Genomic DNA, 18,414 nt, shown 5'->3' on the forward strand with positions numbered 1-18,414 from the left:
CAGAACGCGTCCTCCTACATGGCCCTCGTAGCCACGCCCCCATTATGTTATAACAGTTATATACTTCCACAGTTATATACTTCCACAATCCATAACATCTAACAGCCCCTAGTATTGTGATCACCCTCTTTTCTCCTTAAAGTGTAGTCTTGATGAAGCAACCGCAAGCCACAATTCCAATAAGTCCTCTAGACCAATTCAAATGAGGTCAGTTCCTCACCAATGCATTGTGCCTATCTTAGAACCAAGTCTGTCAATGTAGTTAAGTGGGTTGCCGGGACTATTTTTACATTTTGCATCTGGCTAGTTAGTTTGAAAGTGCTATTATACTGGAGTGTGCGCTTAATAGCCCATGATGTGAGTTATATCTGTTAGACCTAATGATTGCCCTTATTATGGGTATCGCTACTATGGTCCCAAACGTGGACTAGGGGGACAGGGAATCTTCACAGTACCCTATTGTTTTCTTTGGAGGGGGAGGGCGACAGTGTCAAGCCAGGCTTCTCAGAGTTTCCTGTGGTGATGATTTGGCATTGGGTTGGCGAGCTGGTTAGATGGGTCCAACATGCCATCCAGTCCAAGCAGCAATGGCAGGTGGCAAGAAGCTGTTTGTGGTAGGCAAGCAGGCAATGTCCTGGGCGGTGTAGTTCACCAGTGGTTCACAGTGGGAATCAGGGCTCCGAATTGTTCCTTGACTTCTGGGCTTCTGGGAGATCAATTCCAGGGTATCGAGGGACAAGATATGTTCCTTGGTTGAACTCTTGCTCCAGGGAGCTTGGCTGGCGACTATAGAAGATCCTTCACTTCCAGCGAACCGGGTCATGGTTCTAAAATGCAGTCAGCAGTGAGGCCTTGGTCCAACAGCACTGTGCCCAATTGTTCCCTGGGGATGGTTGGGGTACAGAACTCTCTTGTGCCTTCAGTCTTCACCTTGATGACAAAGGACTTAGGAATGGACTGCACTCCCAACATAGGTGGTATAATTCTCTTGATGGAATCAAATATGTAGTGGGAGACCCTGCTCTTAAGGTATAAGTTCACAGGGGATTGGGCAGAAGCAAGCCAGTTGTAAGGGGTACAATCCCTGCTGCTGTAACAAGTGACACTTGCCTTCTTGCATCATACCCAGAGTGCCTTGTTCTGGAGGAAATGGAGGGGACAGGGAGGAAAGAGCCTCACAGGAAAACAAGATGGTGTAACACTTTCACAGGTCCACTTTATTCTCTCTGGCAACCCAAAGTCTGCCCCGTGCCAATCCTGTACTTCAAAACAACCTGGTTTGAGGCTGGCCTTTGATACGTGTGACAAGGTCAGTACTCTGACCTTGTCAAGAGAAGATAGAAAATATCTCAGCCTGAGGTGGAGGATCTACCAAGGAGAAATTCAAAGCCAGTTTTACCCGAAATGGAGATGGCAGTGGTTTGAAGGGCCCCATTTCCTATCTCCTACACACGTGGCATTCTATACATGTGCAGTACCAATCTACATCACCTCATGCTGCTGAACACAAGCGCTAGCACATTTTCTCTTTCTTTTCTGGAGAAACCACAGACATGGGAGAAGACCACCTGCTAGACAGGAACCTACCAGCTGTTAAGGATTTCAATCAGGCGAGGCACACCTTAGTCTCAGCCCGGTATGCAGCGCGCAATTGAAATGCTTATGTGTGATAGATTAGATTCTATATTGAGATGATGCACCACTCATATCACACCCCCTTTTCAAATACCCCGGGTCACAGTGGACCATGAACCAGGCTGGTTGATAAAATATAATATTTATTTATTTACAAAATCAAGAAAATCACACACTTTTTAATATATGGGGCAGCAATCACCAATGGGGTGATAAGAACACCATGAATGTAAGCAAGGCACTTAGTTTAACCTTCTACTGACAAAACACCAGGGAATAGGAGCACTTTTGATTTTACATAAGTTCGAATTTCTCCCTATAACGTTCCCTCAACCCAAAAATAATCAATTGTAAGTGGATAAACAGAATCCGCAGGTAATCAGGAATGACAAATAAGAAACAGAATAGAAATCTGACTTTCCCTCCCCAAACAAGAGAGAAAAACGGATTTAAACCCTGGCAATGCTAAAATGACACTCGGAAATGGATGGATAAACAATGAATGTGTCTAAAACTCTTGAAACAAAAACAATATTTTACAGGATCAACACTGGAATCACAAGCAATGGATTGAGCAAAAGCATACAATTCGAAATTGAATGGAAGATTGAAAACCGTTTATAACCAAAATGACATGTAAAATTACACACTTTTGCAAATCCCGCCTGAATTTACCAAAATGGTTTTGAATAAAAACAGGTGAAATTCTTTTTTTTTAATTTTTTTTTTATGAGCATGTTTCTAGTTTACATTTAAACCTTTTTATGCTATTTACAAACAAAAACAAAAACAAATAAATAAATATAAAACTCATACAATTACTTACAAGAAGAAATGTATAAAATCTCATTAAAATAATAAAGAAGAAGAAGAAAAAAAAAAACAGGAAAAGCTAAAAATGAGTAGGGCCCCCTAATCCTTTCCCAAAAGTCTGGTTGTGCTCCATTCTTCAATTTTTTCATCTCAATACAGGTGAAATACGTTTTTTGGGTTGGGGTGTAGCTATGGATACTAGTACAATATGCAAGTGAAATGAGGTCTGTAGCTGTTAAATTGAATGAGACATGCCAGATAGAATGATCTGCGTTTTTGGAAAAATAAAGGCACGAAAAAGGAACAGAAATCAATTTTGACAAGGACCGTTTTACTTTACACTAGGGCATTCAGGCTAGGCTACCAGCTTGAAACACAGTAAACTCCAGAGTTGATCCTCAGAATCAACCCTAGCACCTCCGCGCCTGCCCTGGCGGACCCAGTATGATCACCAGAGGGTTGACTAAGGGTTTAGGATTTCACAAGACAAAATTATTAAAGACGTTCGCACTAGCGCAAGGAATCAAAGGCAGAGTTTCAAGAATGATCGTGACAATATTACAGTTATCAGGATAAGGATTGGATGACTTCGAGATTGGGATGGAACAAAGCAAGGCAAAGTTTACTATGTTTCTATGGTTCCTATTGATACTCTCAGTCCATTTTTAGTTTGGATTTTGGACAGTCAGCGCTCTGGATCACCACACGGATTTGGTCTAACACAGGGCAGCCGGACAAACTGAGCAGGGCAGAATCAGCTGGGCAGGGGCTGGATACCAAAGGATAGTTCTTCTGGACTGGCAATTTTGGTTACTGGATACTATAGGGCATCAGGATAGCAGCAGCATGCAGTGAGCGGCAGCAAGCCAGGTGCATTCAGGATGCTTCCCCAAAACACCACAGTGATTGCCTTATTTTAGAATTGAGGCCTAGCTGAAGCAGGATAAGTACTTTCTTGGCCTTATGGTTCGGATCTGGAGTTTAGATGGATAGATGCAAGTTGAAGACAGGAACAGGACGCCGGTGTAGAAATCAGTAATATGTGTGTGTCCTGAGTGCTAGTCAGGGGCCCTTATTTATAATGCCAGATGACATCATTACAGTATATGCAGGGGCAGTTTTGATTATCTACACCCCTAACAGCTCGCAATGATGATTGCACTTCCTGACGTTTTCTGTGGCTCATATACTTAATATTCATAAAAGGTTAAGATGGTATTGCGGCTTCTGCTGGGCCGGCAATAATTGCAATTGTACGTGCAACACAAGGATGTCAGAAAAAGCAGAGGTGTGCACAGCAGCAACGGGTTACAGTACACTTGTGTGGCGTCAAAGGCAAGCAGCAGTCAGTGTGGGCAGGGCATCTGGGAAAAGTGAATGTGCAAACTGAATCCTCAGTTGAAGCAACTTGCAGAGAAGACTAAAAACTACAAAATAAAGCATGGTAAAACACCTAGAAGATGGTGTTTGAAGGAAAGGCTTGCGAATTGACAGCCTAACACAAATCACGCTAGTTGTATGGCGCATGCATAAGAACATAATTAGGTGAAAGAAGAACAAGTTACTTTCCACTGCTAAAGTTCTTTCGACTGGATGTTCCTCCCGCGTATTTCATCTTTGATATTCGATATCTAGCTTCAGCTGTTTTGGTAAAGAAAATCGGCAGAGGGCCCTGTGCCTCTATGGTGTTGACTCAATGTTCCTCAAGGGCCTCCGTCTTGAGGATGATTTCATCGAAGGCATATATAGCATGTGCAGCGCCCGTTGGCTTCAGTTCTGTTTTTTCCCTTACAGCAGGAATACCCGCATAACCACAGGAACGAAAGATGCAATAGCATGGGAGATTCTACTGTGGGGTAGGCTGGGAGGGCGATGATGAATACGTGGGAGGAACATCCAGTCGAAATAACATTACCAGGGGTAAGTAACTTGTTATTCGAACAGATTGTGTCCTCCCACGTATTCCTCATATTTTATAGACTCCCAAAGCAGTATTTGATTTGGTGGAGGGAGTAGAATTTGATTTTAATTGTTTTCATACACTGAGTGCAGGACTGCTTTACCAAAGCTACAATCCTGACCGAGAGAAGATTCCAGGCGGTAATGCTTTGTGAACGTGTGAATAGTAGACCCACGTTGCCGCTTCAAACATTTTTTATACGTACATCCCTTTTCAGGGCTGTAGATGTAGCCATGCCACTGCTGGAATGGGCTCTTAAACCTTCCCTACCAACCTGTAACATTCTGCAATGGCCAGAATGATCCATCTGCATATGGTCTGCTTAGAGACAGCCTGACCCAGTTTGTGGGCAGTATATCCAATGAAATGCTGATCACCAATACAGAGTTTTGACAGTCTAGATCAGGGGTGCACAACTGATTTTGGCAGAGGGCCGAATGACAGAGGAGACATGCTGTCTATAGTGGGCCGAAAAGTAAATGTGGGGGATGTGGGGTGGGGTAGTGTTTGGTGGGGCTGGAGGCCTTTTCAACCCCCAATTGTTATAAGGCACATGGAAAAAGAATAACTGTTTTGGAGGTGTACCGGTCTTTATTTGTATTTAAAACGTACATTTTGTAGTAAACATTTTTCAGTCCACTTTTATCATTTCCTTCTTTGCAAAGGACATATTGGCACTAGAATAAATATGTAAATCTTACAGGATGAAACAGTGAACCAAACATACTTGATCAGTAAGAATAATTATGCGTTTCTCAGCTGTCAGATTCTGGAGGATCTCAGGCTCCAGTGATGATTTTCCTACTCTCAGGATAGCATGGAGATGTTGGTCAGTGAGTCTTGTCCTCAGGATGGATTTATGCAGTCTAATTTGCGAAAAGACGTGCTCGCAAATGTAAGTACTGCCAAACATAGATACCATCTTTAATGTTTCCCGTGACAGATTGGGGAATTGAGCACTGTTCAGAGACTGATAAAAGGCTAATAAAGGCCTCTCTCTGCGCTTATTTTTCAGGGCACTACAGCACTGAAGTTCAATCACTTACAGTTGAAGTTCAGTTGCACACTGTCGACAACACCAGAGAAAGGGTCTGCAAAAAGTTTACAAGAGGCTCTCTGTGCTTTGAATTGTGTGAAACTATGCTCAAAAACATTTTGCAGTTCCTTCAGGACCTTCACATGCCAATACCACTCTAGATACTTGTCATGGGGGAAAACCTCTGCACATGCGGGGAAGTGTACCAGCATCCCTTTCCCCAGTTGGGCTGTCAGAAGCCTTAACTTTATTTCAAAGGCACAGACTGCCTCAAACAGATCAGATATTAGATGTTGGCTTCCTTGCAACTTTAAATTTAAATTATTCAAATGGCCTGTTAGGTCAGTCAGAAAAGCAAAGTCAGCTACCCAGTCAATATCTTGCATGATAGAAGTGTCCATTCCCTTTTCATCAAGGGATGCTTTTATTTCCTGCCGTAAAGCAAAGAATCGCTTCAGAACATTGCCACGACTAAGCCATTGAACATCAGTTTGATATAGGACATCACCATAATCCACCATTACCTCTTCTAAAAACGCCTGGACAAATCGGTGATTTAAAGAGCGTGCACGGATAAAATTAACAGTTTTCACAATTAAGTGCATGACTTCACTTCTGGGAATTTCAAATGTTTTACACATAATGCCTACTGATGTATGATGCAGTGATAATTTTTTTAATGGACAGCCTTCTCGCCCAAGTGTCTTTTCAAGTTGCCAATAAAACCATTTTGCTCCCCAACCATGGCTAGCGCCCCATCAGTCGTCATGCCTACCAGAGTATCTCATCGGAAATTTAAATCATTGATGACTTTTTGCAAAGGTATTAAAAATGTCAGCACCAGTAGTCCTGCCATGCAAAGATACCAGGGAAGTCAGTTCCTGAAATACACTGCGTTCGTTATTGACCCCCCCCCACCCCTCAATGAAAATTAAGAGTTGGGCTGTGTCACTTGATCCCGTGCTCTCGTCAAGGGCAGCTGAAAAGAACTTGACATCCTTACATTGCATTTTCATTTGGCTGTAACAATTGTCAGCCATGTCTACAATATGCCGCTGGATACTCATCTGTGAAAAGGGAACATTTGTAAAAGCATCTTTTTTTTCTTTACACACTGCCTCGCAAATCTCCATCAGGCAGTCTTTTACGAAATCCCCATTTGTGAAAGGACGTGCTGACCTTGCAATAAGTTGTGCAACCTTATAACTCGCAATGGTGGCATATTCAGATTTTCTTTTTTCTGGGCAAAAACACCCTGTTGCTTGGTCAGCTGTGTTTTTACCTCCCCAGCTTTCTTAATTCTCACTTCCCCCGGCAAATCCTTATATTGTGAATGTTTCATTTCACAATGGCGGCGGATATTATATTTCTTGGGGACTGCTATGCGCTTGAGACAAATGAGACACAAGCACACGTTGGATTGGACTTGATGAAAAAAAAACATCTCAAACCATTCATCCTTAAATTGAAGGTGCTCCTGGTCAATCTTTCTTTTTTTTTAACTGCACTGGACATTGGCAGGGACATCTTTGGAGCAGGAACAGTGATTCAATGCACCCTGGGGCCTGTGTACCAACAGTAAAGGGCAGGTTCAATGGTAATTCGGGGGAAGATACGAACTCCACTGTTATGCTCCCACCACGACATTCCAAGTCTAGAGTATATACAAATTATATACTTTTTAGAGAAGCCTAGAAGCGACAAAAGAACAAAATCAGACAAAGAACATAGCCTTGCCAGTATACTATTTCATGCACTTACTGATGGATATTTCCTTCAGGAATAGCGGGCTGAATAGTGTATCAAACTGCTATGTTTAAGATTAAGGTGATGAATGCAGGGATTGGCTGGCCCTACTACAGTAGCCATTTGAAATTGTGGCAGAGCTGCGCCGTAACACATCCCACCTTCAAAGCATACAATCAACCAGAGCACAAAATGTAGAAACCGGCACAAATGCACTGTCGGAAGTCTCAACTTTATAGAAAAGTCATTTTTGCAAAACTAAAACTGCCATAAGGTGTACATGCCCTGGAAAATGAGTGCTCAATATAGGAGGGCTGTGGCGGAGACAGTATTTTGGACTGCTATACTTTGCTGTTTGGGTCGGCCATACTCTTGGGAGTATAGCCTTGGTTGGGTCACGTTTCAACAAAAGTTTGAAGGAAGTACATATCTTAGCTTTTCCCGTTTTAGCTTTATGTTGTTCAAAGAGCCATGCAGGGAACCCAAGCTACTGTAGTGTCATAAGAAACAGTTTTTACCTGGTCTGGAGTCTGAAGTCTACTTTTGTTCCCAGTTTCTAGGCTGGCTTCATGAAGGTGGATCCGGGCACTTTCTTGATCGTTCCCCTGTCTGCTGCCTTATCTATCTGGAATGAAAGCATTCATAAGCTTTACCAAATGTTGTATGTTTGTTTGGATGTGGCCACACATTTATTTGCCACACTTGGTGAGCCTGCATTGACATGGTCAAACGTTACATAGAAAACTGATTTTCTGTGCAAGATTTGCTTTGTGCATGGCCTTTGACCAGCCCCAGCAAGACATCCATTTTGCCTTCTCATATTTGGCTGAATGCAGATATTGTCCGGTCGGCCAGATGGCCATGCCCAGTGAGCACTTGTATGCACTTCCAAGACAACCCATTGTGTCCAGTGGACCAGGCCAATGGGCATGACCACGAGACACTGTGCCAGCACATACCCCCCAAGAGCCCAATGTCCACACCAGGCATTTCCAGAAGCCATGACAGTGGCCACACTGCACTAGACAAATCCTGGCATCATACCCCAGGTACCTCCAGTCACCCCTTTGGCCCATTGGGCAGTGCCTTTGGGCCTGGGCAGTAGGCTATGTGCCTACAGCATAGCCTTCGGCCATGACCCAGTCCCTTCGCTTAACAAGCATACACCATGCATACATACAACCATATAGACCTGAACCCCCATCCCCCAACTCTGCATACAAACTAACAAGCATACACCATGCATACATACACCCATACAGTCCCGACCCCCCAACTCGGCATACAAACAAGCATACACCATGTATACATACACCCATACAGACCCGAACCCTCCCACCCCCAACTCCGCATATAAACTAACAAGCATACACCATGCATGCATACACCCATACAGACCCGAGCCCCCACCCCAGCATACAAACATGGATACACCATGCATGCATACACCCATGCAGACCCGAGCCCCCACCCCAGCATACAAACATGCATACACCATACATATATACACCCATACAGACCCAAGCCTCCCCACCCCCCCAACTCAGCATACAAACTAACAAGCATGCACCATGCATACATACACCCATACAGACCCGAACCCCCCACCCCAACTCAGCATACAAACTAACAAGCATACACCATGCATACACACACATACATACCCGAATCCCCCACCCACACTCTCAGCATACACTGCCCATACATAAAAAAACAAACATACAGACCAAACACCCATCCACCCCCGCACCTCAACATACACTGCCCATCTACACAAAAACAAACATACAGGCAGACCCAACATCCGCCCCACCCCCGCATCTCAACAGACACACACACAAACATACAGGCAGGACAGCCCTGCCAAAAAAACATACAGGCAGGACAGACGTGCTGGAAGACAGGCTTGCTGGAACGCTTGCAAGGTTTCTGGTACTATGGCTGGCGTGGCAAGGCTGAAATGCCTTCCGGCATCAAGCCTTATTGAACATGCTAGCCGTAGTGCTGGCCCTCCATTGGTGCAGCACACACACACTACGTGACTCGTAGGAGCTACGTGGTGCGTGTGCACTGAGCCATTGAGGGTCCGTGTTTTGTCCGGCCCAGAAGACTAACAAAGACTTTTCCTGATGGATGGCATCCGATGCTGCTTGCGGGCCGGACTGCAATAGGAAAAAGTCTTTGTTCCCGGTGGGCCGGACAAAACAGCATAGCGGGCCGCAACTGGCCCGCAAGTTGTGCATTCGTGGTCTAGATATATAAAAGCTTAAAGCTCTACGAGGGTCCAACCTATGTAATCTCTCCTCCTCCTTACTAGGAAGAGGGGGGGCAGAAACGAGGCAAATATTTCTTGTCCCATGTGGAAATCAGAAATGATTTTGGGTAAAAATGAAGGTTTAACCCTTAAAACAACCCTGTCCTTGTGGAAGATAATAAAGGGTGGCTTGGACGAAAGTGCCTGCAACTCGCTCACTCTATGGGCTGATGTCAGAGCTACCAATAAAATGGTTTTAAAGGTTAACAACATTAAGGGACAAGAATGTAAAGGTTCAAAAGGTTCACACATTAGAAATTTTAGAACCAAATTAAGACCCCAAATTGGAACCTGGAACGGAGATGGGGGGAACACATTGGTGAGCCCCTTTAGAAATTGTGTTACCAGTGGAATTATAAAGTATGAACATCCCCTCTGACGAGCTCTTAAAGAGGGACAGTGCCGCCAAATGGCCTTTAATAGTACCAATCTGGGGCCCCAGATTGGCCAAAGATAGTAGAAAGGATTAGAGATTCAGTGTATTACACAGAAAAGGATCTACATTATTTTTCTCTGCATCAGTCCCAGAATTTATTCCAACGGCAATGGTACAAAGACTTTGTTGCTGGCCCTCTCCATTACGTCATCCGGGAGGTCCCAATCCTTGTATCTTAGCTTTTCAGAAACCAAGCGTGAAGGTTGAGTGTTTTGACCTCTGGATGGAGAACCTAACCATCCTCTCGCAAGAGAAGATCCTCTCTTTGTGGAAGATGTACTGGAGGACAGATGGACATGTCCAGAATGTCCGGGTACCACGTCATCCTTGCACAATCCAGGGCAATTAGGATCATGTGTTTCCCGAACTTTCTAAACCTCCTGATCACGTGAGGCACGACGGGGACTGGAGGAATCGCATACAGGAGTGGAAATTCCCAGTCCATCACAAACGCGTCTCCTAGAACTCCTCTTGGGGGAAATTCCCTGGAGCAATACACTCCGCACTTCCGGTTGATACCTGCCGCAAACTGATCCACTTGAGGGGTTCCCCAAGGGTGAAGGACTTCCTGAGCGATTTCCCACTCGTGGGAGACTGTGCTCTGCCTGCTCAAAGAATCCACCGCTGTGTTCTCCTCTCGGGCTAGGTGAACTGCTGATAGGGAAATTCTTTCTTGAATTGCCTCTCTGCACAGTGATAGTGACTCTACACCTCCTCTTTTGTTGTGGTAGTAGTACATGGCCACTGTATTGTCTGTCATTATCAGGACATTCTTTCCCCGTACAGAGGGCAGAAAAGCCTTCAGCGCTAGTAGAATTGTCCTCAGCTCCAAAAGATTGATGTGTAGTTTGGACTCCGATGAAGACCAACGACCAATGACGGTCAGATTGTTGGTGTGGGCACCCCACCCCGTGAGTGAGGCGTCGGTCACTACTGTCATCTCCGGCCATGGTTGCCTAGGCCAGAATGTTGTCATTGCAGGCCAGATCCTGTGCCACCCTGCTGGGAACCTAAAGTAGGTCCGGCATCTTTCCTGAGAATTGGGACCATTGAGTTCTTAGAGCCCATTGAAGGGATCTCATTCTCGGGCGGACCCTCTGGCACCAGAAAAAATGCAGGACGCCATAAGGCCGAGCAACCTCAATCGAAGGCCGGGAGACACTGGGTACTTTGAAATTTGTTGACCATCTGAAGAATGTCTTGAGCCCTCACCTCAGGTGGCGAGCTCTTTCCCAAGGATGTATCCAGAACAGCTCTGATGAACTGGAGTTTCTGAGAAGGTGTCATATGGGACTCCTTGTAATTGAGGGAGAAGCACAGTCTGTGAAGGGAGTGGCAGGTGACGTTGAGATGATCCAAGACTTGTTCGGGAATACGTGCACTGATCAGCCAATCGTCCAGGTAGGGGTAGACGTGAATTCCCCTTCTCCTGAGACTCGCTGCCACTACCGCCATCAGTTTGGTGAAAACGCTTGAGCAGAGATCAGCCCAAATGGCAGAACTCAAAATTGATCATGAGAACCACCAACTGCGAACCTCAGGTATTTTCTGTGGTTTAGATGGACTGGCACATGAAAAAAAGCATCCTGAAGGTCCACTGACACCATCCAATCCTGGAGTGGAGATCCTGAAGGATCTGAGAAAGTGTGACCATCTTTGACTTGTCCTTCCTGAGGAACTTGTTCAAGTCCATGATGGGTCTCAGTCCTCCATCCTTCGTGGGTATTAGGAAATGAGGGGAATGCCAACCTTTGTTCCCCTTCGCTACAGGCACTGGTTCTATAGCGCCTTTCTCTAGCAGGGTTAAAATCCTCTGCACATGGAGCGGATCTGTAATCCTCAAAGAGTGGTTCTCCGGTGGATTGTTCGAAGGTCTCTGTATAAAAGGAAGGCAGTACCCGCGGGCTACAGTTTCCAAAGCCCAAGCATGCAAAGTAATGTCTCGCCATTCTTCTAGATGCTGAGACAGTCTGCCTCCAACTGGTGAATTGTGACCCAACACCTGACGCGGTTGATTCAGCGGCATATGGTAAAGATGCCCCTGCTTGAGCTGGCTTTGCACCGCTTCCTCGTGCACCACAAGGAAATCTTCTTTGGCCCCTTTGACTGGCCATTCCTCTCGCCCTTCCAACTGAGGAGTAGTAGCAAAAAGATCTACCCCTTCCAAGGTTGTCCACTAGGTTAAAAAGGCTGAGGTTGCCTAATAGTTGTACCTAAAGTTTTGGCTGCCGCCTTCAAGGTCTGCAACTTCTCAAGATGAGCCTTGTTGCCAAAAATGGTGAGACCTGTCATAGGGCATGTTGAGAAGTCTGGATTGCACATCCGGTGCAAAACCCGACTTGCGCAGCCATACAAACCTGCCCATAACAGTGCTAGTAGCCATGGTTCTGATGAAGCTATCAGCAGAATCAAGAACTGACTGAAGAGACTTGCACATGGCTTATTTGCTGTCTCAAACTATGGCTAAGATCCCATCTCTTTCATCCCCTTCGGGAATGTGCTCTGCCGCCATGGAAATGCAGTCCCATAGAGTGAACGTACATTTTGCAAGCGCACATGTGGAATTGGTAGATTTGAGTGCTATACTCCCTGCGGAAAATACCTTCCTTGCCCATCCATCTACTCTTTTGTCATCCCTATCCGGAGGGATGGTAGGGTAAGTCGCTTGCTTAGATGTTGCAGTAGCTGCCTGTACCACCAGACTTTCTGGAGTGGGGTGTTTCGACAGGTAGTCAGGGTCACTACTGGAAGGGTGGTACTTCTTGCTCACGTTTTTATTTATAGCTGGATTGGTTTCAGTGTTTCCCCAATTCGTCGCCACCCTTTTCTGCAAAGCAATGTGAAATGGTAATATGGGATCTGACTGAGGACCCTTATCTAAGATGTCCGATAGAACATCCTTGTTCGAATGGTAATGGAGGCCTACTCCACCCCATGTTTTCCACTACCTTGGACATGAGTTGTCTGTAGGATGCATCTGCATGCTCCCCAGCCTCTGGTTTCCCAAACTCCAAATCAGGCGAGGTATCCACCCCATTTGCAGTCTGAAGGTTGTGATAGAGGTGTCTCAACCTTGACTCCTCTGCAATAAAATTCCCTGGTACATTTGGCGTACCAAATTGGAGGCCAAATAGAGCCTCTTCATCCGAGGGTTCACTCTCTACATATATGGAAGTATGAGACTTAAAATCTTTTCTTGGTAGTGGCACATAGGTTTTCAGGTATGAGAGGTTATGTAAATAATAATGGGTTTGACGCTGGAGCAGCCATCTAAACTTCTTCATTAACGGCATAGGTTTTACCGGGCGCTCTGCGTCGATGGTGCAGCTGGCAATGAGGGCGCAGCTGGCGTCGATGCCTTCGGCGTCGACGTTGAGGGTTTGGCTGGCGTCGATGGTGCCGCTGGCGAAGGTGTTGACAACCTCGAGTTATGCTTTCGACTGGACTGATCCTTCGATGTTACTTCATCGGATCGAGGCCTCGACGGCTCTCGATGTGGATCGGCCTTCGGCCCGAGGGCGCGCAGGATTTAGGTCAAGCCCTTTCCTTCCCAGCTTCTTCTGAAAGACGCGGTAGGAGCATGGCTTGGAGGCTTCAGTTTTTCAAATATTTTGAGCATCTCAGCTCTGAAGGCCTCCCACTCAGGCGGAGTGGATTTTTTATTTGGGTGGAAAACCCTCTCAGAGGAAGCATCAGTCTGTAAAGTCGACGAAGGCGACCTATGGTGCCTTCCCTTAGACTTCTTCGATGACGAAGAAGAGTGGTGAGAGTCACTTCTCGATCTTGACCGCTTGACGCGTCTGTCGAGGGTTTCTTGGCTGGGGTACGGATTCGACCTACCTTCAATTTCCCCTTTCGTTCATTCAAGGCCTTTCCAGTCATCGACTGGCACTTGGAGCAGTCCCAGGTGTTATGGTCTGCCCCAAGGCACCACTAACAAATACGATGGGGATCGGTCAAATATATTTTCGACCTACAATCACAACGCTTTTTTAACCCGGTCTTCGAGGTCGTCAGTGTCCACGAAGATGACATTTTCTCGATTTCTCTTTTGAAATAATGAAGTAGTCACGAAAGTTAAGAAGTGCGCCATATTTCTCGAAGCTAAAGCTGTCGCGGAAAAACAGAACTGAAGCCAACAGACGCAGCGCATGCTATATATGCCTTCAATGACATTGAGATGAGGCCCTCAAGGGACAGAGTCGACACCATCGAGGCACAGCGTCCTCTGCCGGAAAAAAGATTACGAAGAAGCTGAAGCTGGATATCGAATAACAAACATGAGGAATACGTGCAAGGACAATCCATTCGAAAGATGGCTCAGAAAAGCCTCTCCAATACTGAGAAAAGAGGGAACATATTAATGGAATGGGCAGCAGCAGCAGAGAAGATACATGGCTGGGCCTGGGTGCGCAAGAGACTGGGGGATGACACAGATGTTGAAGAAGATATTGTGGTGCTAGACAAAAGGCGAGCCACCAAATAAGAATGCCAAAGACAGTGGAAAACCAACTACAGCAGAGAACAAGGGGAAGCAGAAGGAAAGAGAAAGAAAATCAAAGGTAAAAAAAGAGACAAGCATGACTGAAATGATGGATACTTTTGCGATTAAATACATTGCACAGTAAGAATTAATAGTAAATGCTAAATTTGATAAACTGGAAAAGATGGTGACAGAAATGGGGGAAAAAGAAGTAAGGGAAACAGGGGCAAACGAGGAAAATGTACAAAATGGAAATGGGCATTTAAGGGCTTGGGAGGGATCACAGTGACACCCAGGGCACTGCAGAAAGTGCACCCACAACTAGGGCCATATTGTCAGCACCCACGTTGGTGGACACAGGCCCGCCAGCAAATGCCAACAATAACGACCCAGGCATGGTATCCCTCATAGATGGGAGCAATGGGATCACACCATCACTAATACCAGCCATAATCAGGGAACTAGAAAAAGATACAGAACCCGTTCAAGAGATCCTTAGCATGGAAAAGACCAGGTAGCAAAAGAAAAAATATGGAAGAAAGAGTTTATAGAAATATTTTCTCTATTAGAGGCTGAACAAAAAGGATACGATGTATCCAGGGATCCCAAAAAAGTGAAGAGAAGGCCATAGCTAGAAAATCACAGGTAGAACAAAATGTTGATAACTGGTCAAAAGCATTTAACATAATGGGGACAGTAGTATTGGAGATATTTCCAATGAAGGCAATGGCGCTTTTTGCATACCAGGATAAAATCAGGCAGGTAAGCGAAACCTTTGGGGGGAGGCTTGGCTCACTTATGACGATCAGTTCAGGAGTGCCATGGGCACACGCCCAGAAATAGAGTGGGACGAAGTGCAGGTAAGCCTTTACATTCATGTCGTCTTAAAAACGAAATCCCAATGCTGTGCAGAAAAAAGCACGGCACTGGCAAAAAACCTGCAGACTAACAGCGAGAAATGCACGGACCCAGAACACAAAAACAAGAGCAAGCAGCCCTTTCGTAATAAAGAGCCATGGGTGGCTAGGTCATATACCCACAGCCAGAATGCAAACAAGCCACATAATCCCAGTAAAAACAATGTTACATGTTGGAAGTTTGAAAAAGGGTACCGTTCATGGGGAAGCAGTGCAGATATAAGCATGCATGCACCAAATGTGGGGGTGCACATAGTAGCAACGGATGTACTAGACTGCCCAGTAAACCCACAAAAAGAGGATCTGTGAGACCTACCTGACAACAGGGAGAAAACTCATTAAAAACTGGAATATCAAGGTGAAAGGGGCAAGGATAATAAAGCTGACAAAAATGTAATACCAGGTAAGACACCCATTAAAATAAAGAATTGTATGCACTTATTAGAAACATACAAGGAGATGAGGCAGTCAATAAAAGACGGGTTTATGGAAGGCTTTCGCATCCCCTTTGAAGACCATGGGTCTCTAGAGTGATACCGTTAAACTTAAAATAAGCAACAAAAACCCCTAAACTAGTCAAAAAAGAAGCTGGAAAATGAATTAGAGCTAGGGAGAATGGGGGGGCAGGGTGGGTGGGATACAATGCCTTTCAGTGAGTACATATGCTCTCTGCTGGGTTTGGTACCCTAAAAGAAAGCAGGGCAATATAGATTTAATACACCACCTGTCCTACCTATGGGGCAAGTCGGTGAATGAGGGGATACCAAACACAGAAACAGAATCGTCATACACACACTTCCATGAGGCATTAAGGCTTGTAAAAAAGTGTGGCAAAATGCATTAATGGAGAAAATAGATATAGAATATGCATTTAGACTACTATAAGCCCATGGAGGGCGTGGCTTGGTGCTCATGGAGTGAGGACGCGGAACTTTCGAGCTCCGGCCAAGCCCCGTAGTCTGATCCTGAACTAGGTGTTTCAAGTTTGCTGGGCTGCCCATCCGACAACCTAACCGAAGCTGAGGCGAGGACCCGTGCTCCGCAGCTGCTCTTGACGAAAATCGGAGCTCGGGAGCCCCGATACGGCGCTTTTGCCCAGCCCCCCCCCCTTTCCGAGCGGCGCATTCAAAATGGCGGCCTCGATGCCCGGGAGAGCCTGAACCCTGCAGGAGCGCCGGCGAAACTCCACTCCCCGGGACCAGTCAGGCATTCACGCTCCCTGCTGCTCGAGCAAAACCAACGAAGCGGTGGGACCAGCCGAACCGTGTGGCGCTGCCCAACAGAACATCACTGGGGGGCCCAGGACCCTCCCGGCAAGACTCTCTATCCACGGCGGACGGCGCACGGAGCTGCTCCCGCGAATCCGGGGCCCGCTCGCTGGGACCCTTCCGGATCGTAGCGGGGGAAGCTGTGGGGACCCCCTGGACTGTGATATCGGGTCTCCTGGCACTCGAGGCCCACTGCAATAACACGCGGGGGACCGCGCTCTGGAACCAGCACCGGAGACACCAAAGACGCCCCCCAGCTTAGCCCGACGCCCCGTCCCGACGAACATAATTAGGGCTTGTCCGCCCCCCACGAGTCGGCCCTCGCCTCCGAACAACAAAGCGGGTCGACCCGACAGGCGGATTAACCTGCTGAGGCGCCCCCCCCGCGGGCTGGGCGGAGAGCAGGCTGGGGAGAGCCATACGACCAGACACTTATAACAGGCAAAGGGGACCAGAGACTCTGCAATGTCTACCTCAAGGGGCAAGGCCAAGAATGCCACTATGGATCCTTTCGTCACCCCAAAACCTCACCCGGGCGCCCAGTCCACGCCTAAAAGTACAGCTGCGCAGACCAGCCCAGAGGAACGCGACAAGGACAACCAGGTACTCGAGGCGATTGCTGCCCTAAGGACATTTATTGACACGAAAATTGGTGAGGTGAAGGCTGACATCCAACTCATAAGACAAGATGCCCGCAATCTGACGGAACGTGTCACCAACATGGAAACCACCCAGAAGGACATCGCCGAGGACACACAAGACCTCAAGGCAGAGGTGGCGGACCTTCGGAGAAAGGTGAGCTACTTGGAGGCAAGATCAGACGAGGCAGAGGGCCGCGCCAGGCGTAACAATATTAGGATACTGGGTATTCCCGAGGGAGCCGAGACCACGGACCCGACGGCCTACATAGAATCCCTAATACAGCAGGAAATTGGGGCAGAAAAACTCTCCCAGGGCTTCGCTATAGAAAGGGCCCACAGATCGCTCCAGAAGAAACCCCCCCGGGCTCCTTTCCTCGCCCCATCATAGCGAAAGTCCTCAATTTCCGGGACCGCGAAGTGATCCTAAAGTTCTCGAGAGAGGGCGGAGAGATAGAGCGGGATAATTCAAAAGTCACCATTTACCCTGATTACACGCAGTCAGTGCAGCGAGCAAGGAACTCTTTTGTCCCAATCAAAGCTAGATTGAGAAAACTAAATCTAAAATATATGCTGCTGTATCCCTCCAGACTAAAAGTGATTCACAAGGGGAGAGCGATATTTTTGGAAACTCCAGCCGCCGCCACCATGTGGCTGGAACATAATAACCTGGCGGGTGTCCCCCCTGAACCCACCCACGAGAACTGAACCGAAAGCACAAGGGGCGACGGTCTGACACCTGGACACCACTGCCCTTGAACCAGCACTGTACACCACCACAAGAGTGTACATCACTACCGAGGAAACTACATTGAGGACATCAAGTGACTACGGGGCCCACCCGGCCTCCCGCTCATGGGCGCGCAGCACACATCCACGCAAGACCAGTGCTGGCTAGCTGCCGGCACGAACCTACTCGTGCTAGAAACCCGGATGGGGACAGACAGCACGAGAGCCCCCGAGCACTGCCCCCCCTTGGCAGTAGCTGGGTGCACCAGTTATGGTTATTTTTGTTCAGTTTTTGTTATGACTGCACTCCTCATGAAGACTGTCCCCCAATTTACGGAGGATCAAAGGCCGGAAACTGGAGCCCACCACCCCATGCAAGCAAATCGAAGCATGACACCTAGCAGTGGATGCCCAACCCAGAAAATGGGCGGGGAGCCTC

General features: G+C 46.8%; 1 protein-coding gene and 1 long non-coding RNA gene across 4 annotated transcripts in view; one reads left to right on the forward strand and one right to left on the reverse strand.

Moving 5' to 3' along the window:
- BTD (biotinidase) overlaps nucleotides 1-18,414 on the reverse strand; it is a 405,811-nt gene that overhangs the window by 155,542 nt on the left and 231,855 nt on the right. For 2 of the 3 annotated variants that reach the window (XM_069648910.1, XM_069648907.1), the window contains exon 3: nucleotides 7,709-7,815. The exons of the other annotated variant lie outside the window; for it this stretch is intronic. The gene's annotated coding sequence lies outside the window, so the exon portion shown is untranslated. The remainder of the gene's footprint in view (nucleotides 1-7,708; nucleotides 7,816-18,414) is intronic. 3 annotated transcript variants of the gene reach the window in all.
- The window catches only part of LOC138570200 (uncharacterized), a 245,499-nt gene that overhangs the window by 87,983 nt on the left and 139,102 nt on the right, over nucleotides 1-18,414 (forward strand). The gene's annotated exons all lie outside the window — the stretch shown is intronic.

Source organism: Ambystoma mexicanum, chromosome 2q, assembly GCF_040938575.1.
Source record: "Ambystoma mexicanum isolate Mex_15411 chromosome 2q, UKY_AmexF1_1, whole genome shotgun sequence".
In the NCBI taxonomy this organism is placed as follows: domain Eukaryota; kingdom Metazoa; phylum Chordata; class Amphibia; order Caudata; family Ambystomatidae; genus Ambystoma; species Ambystoma mexicanum.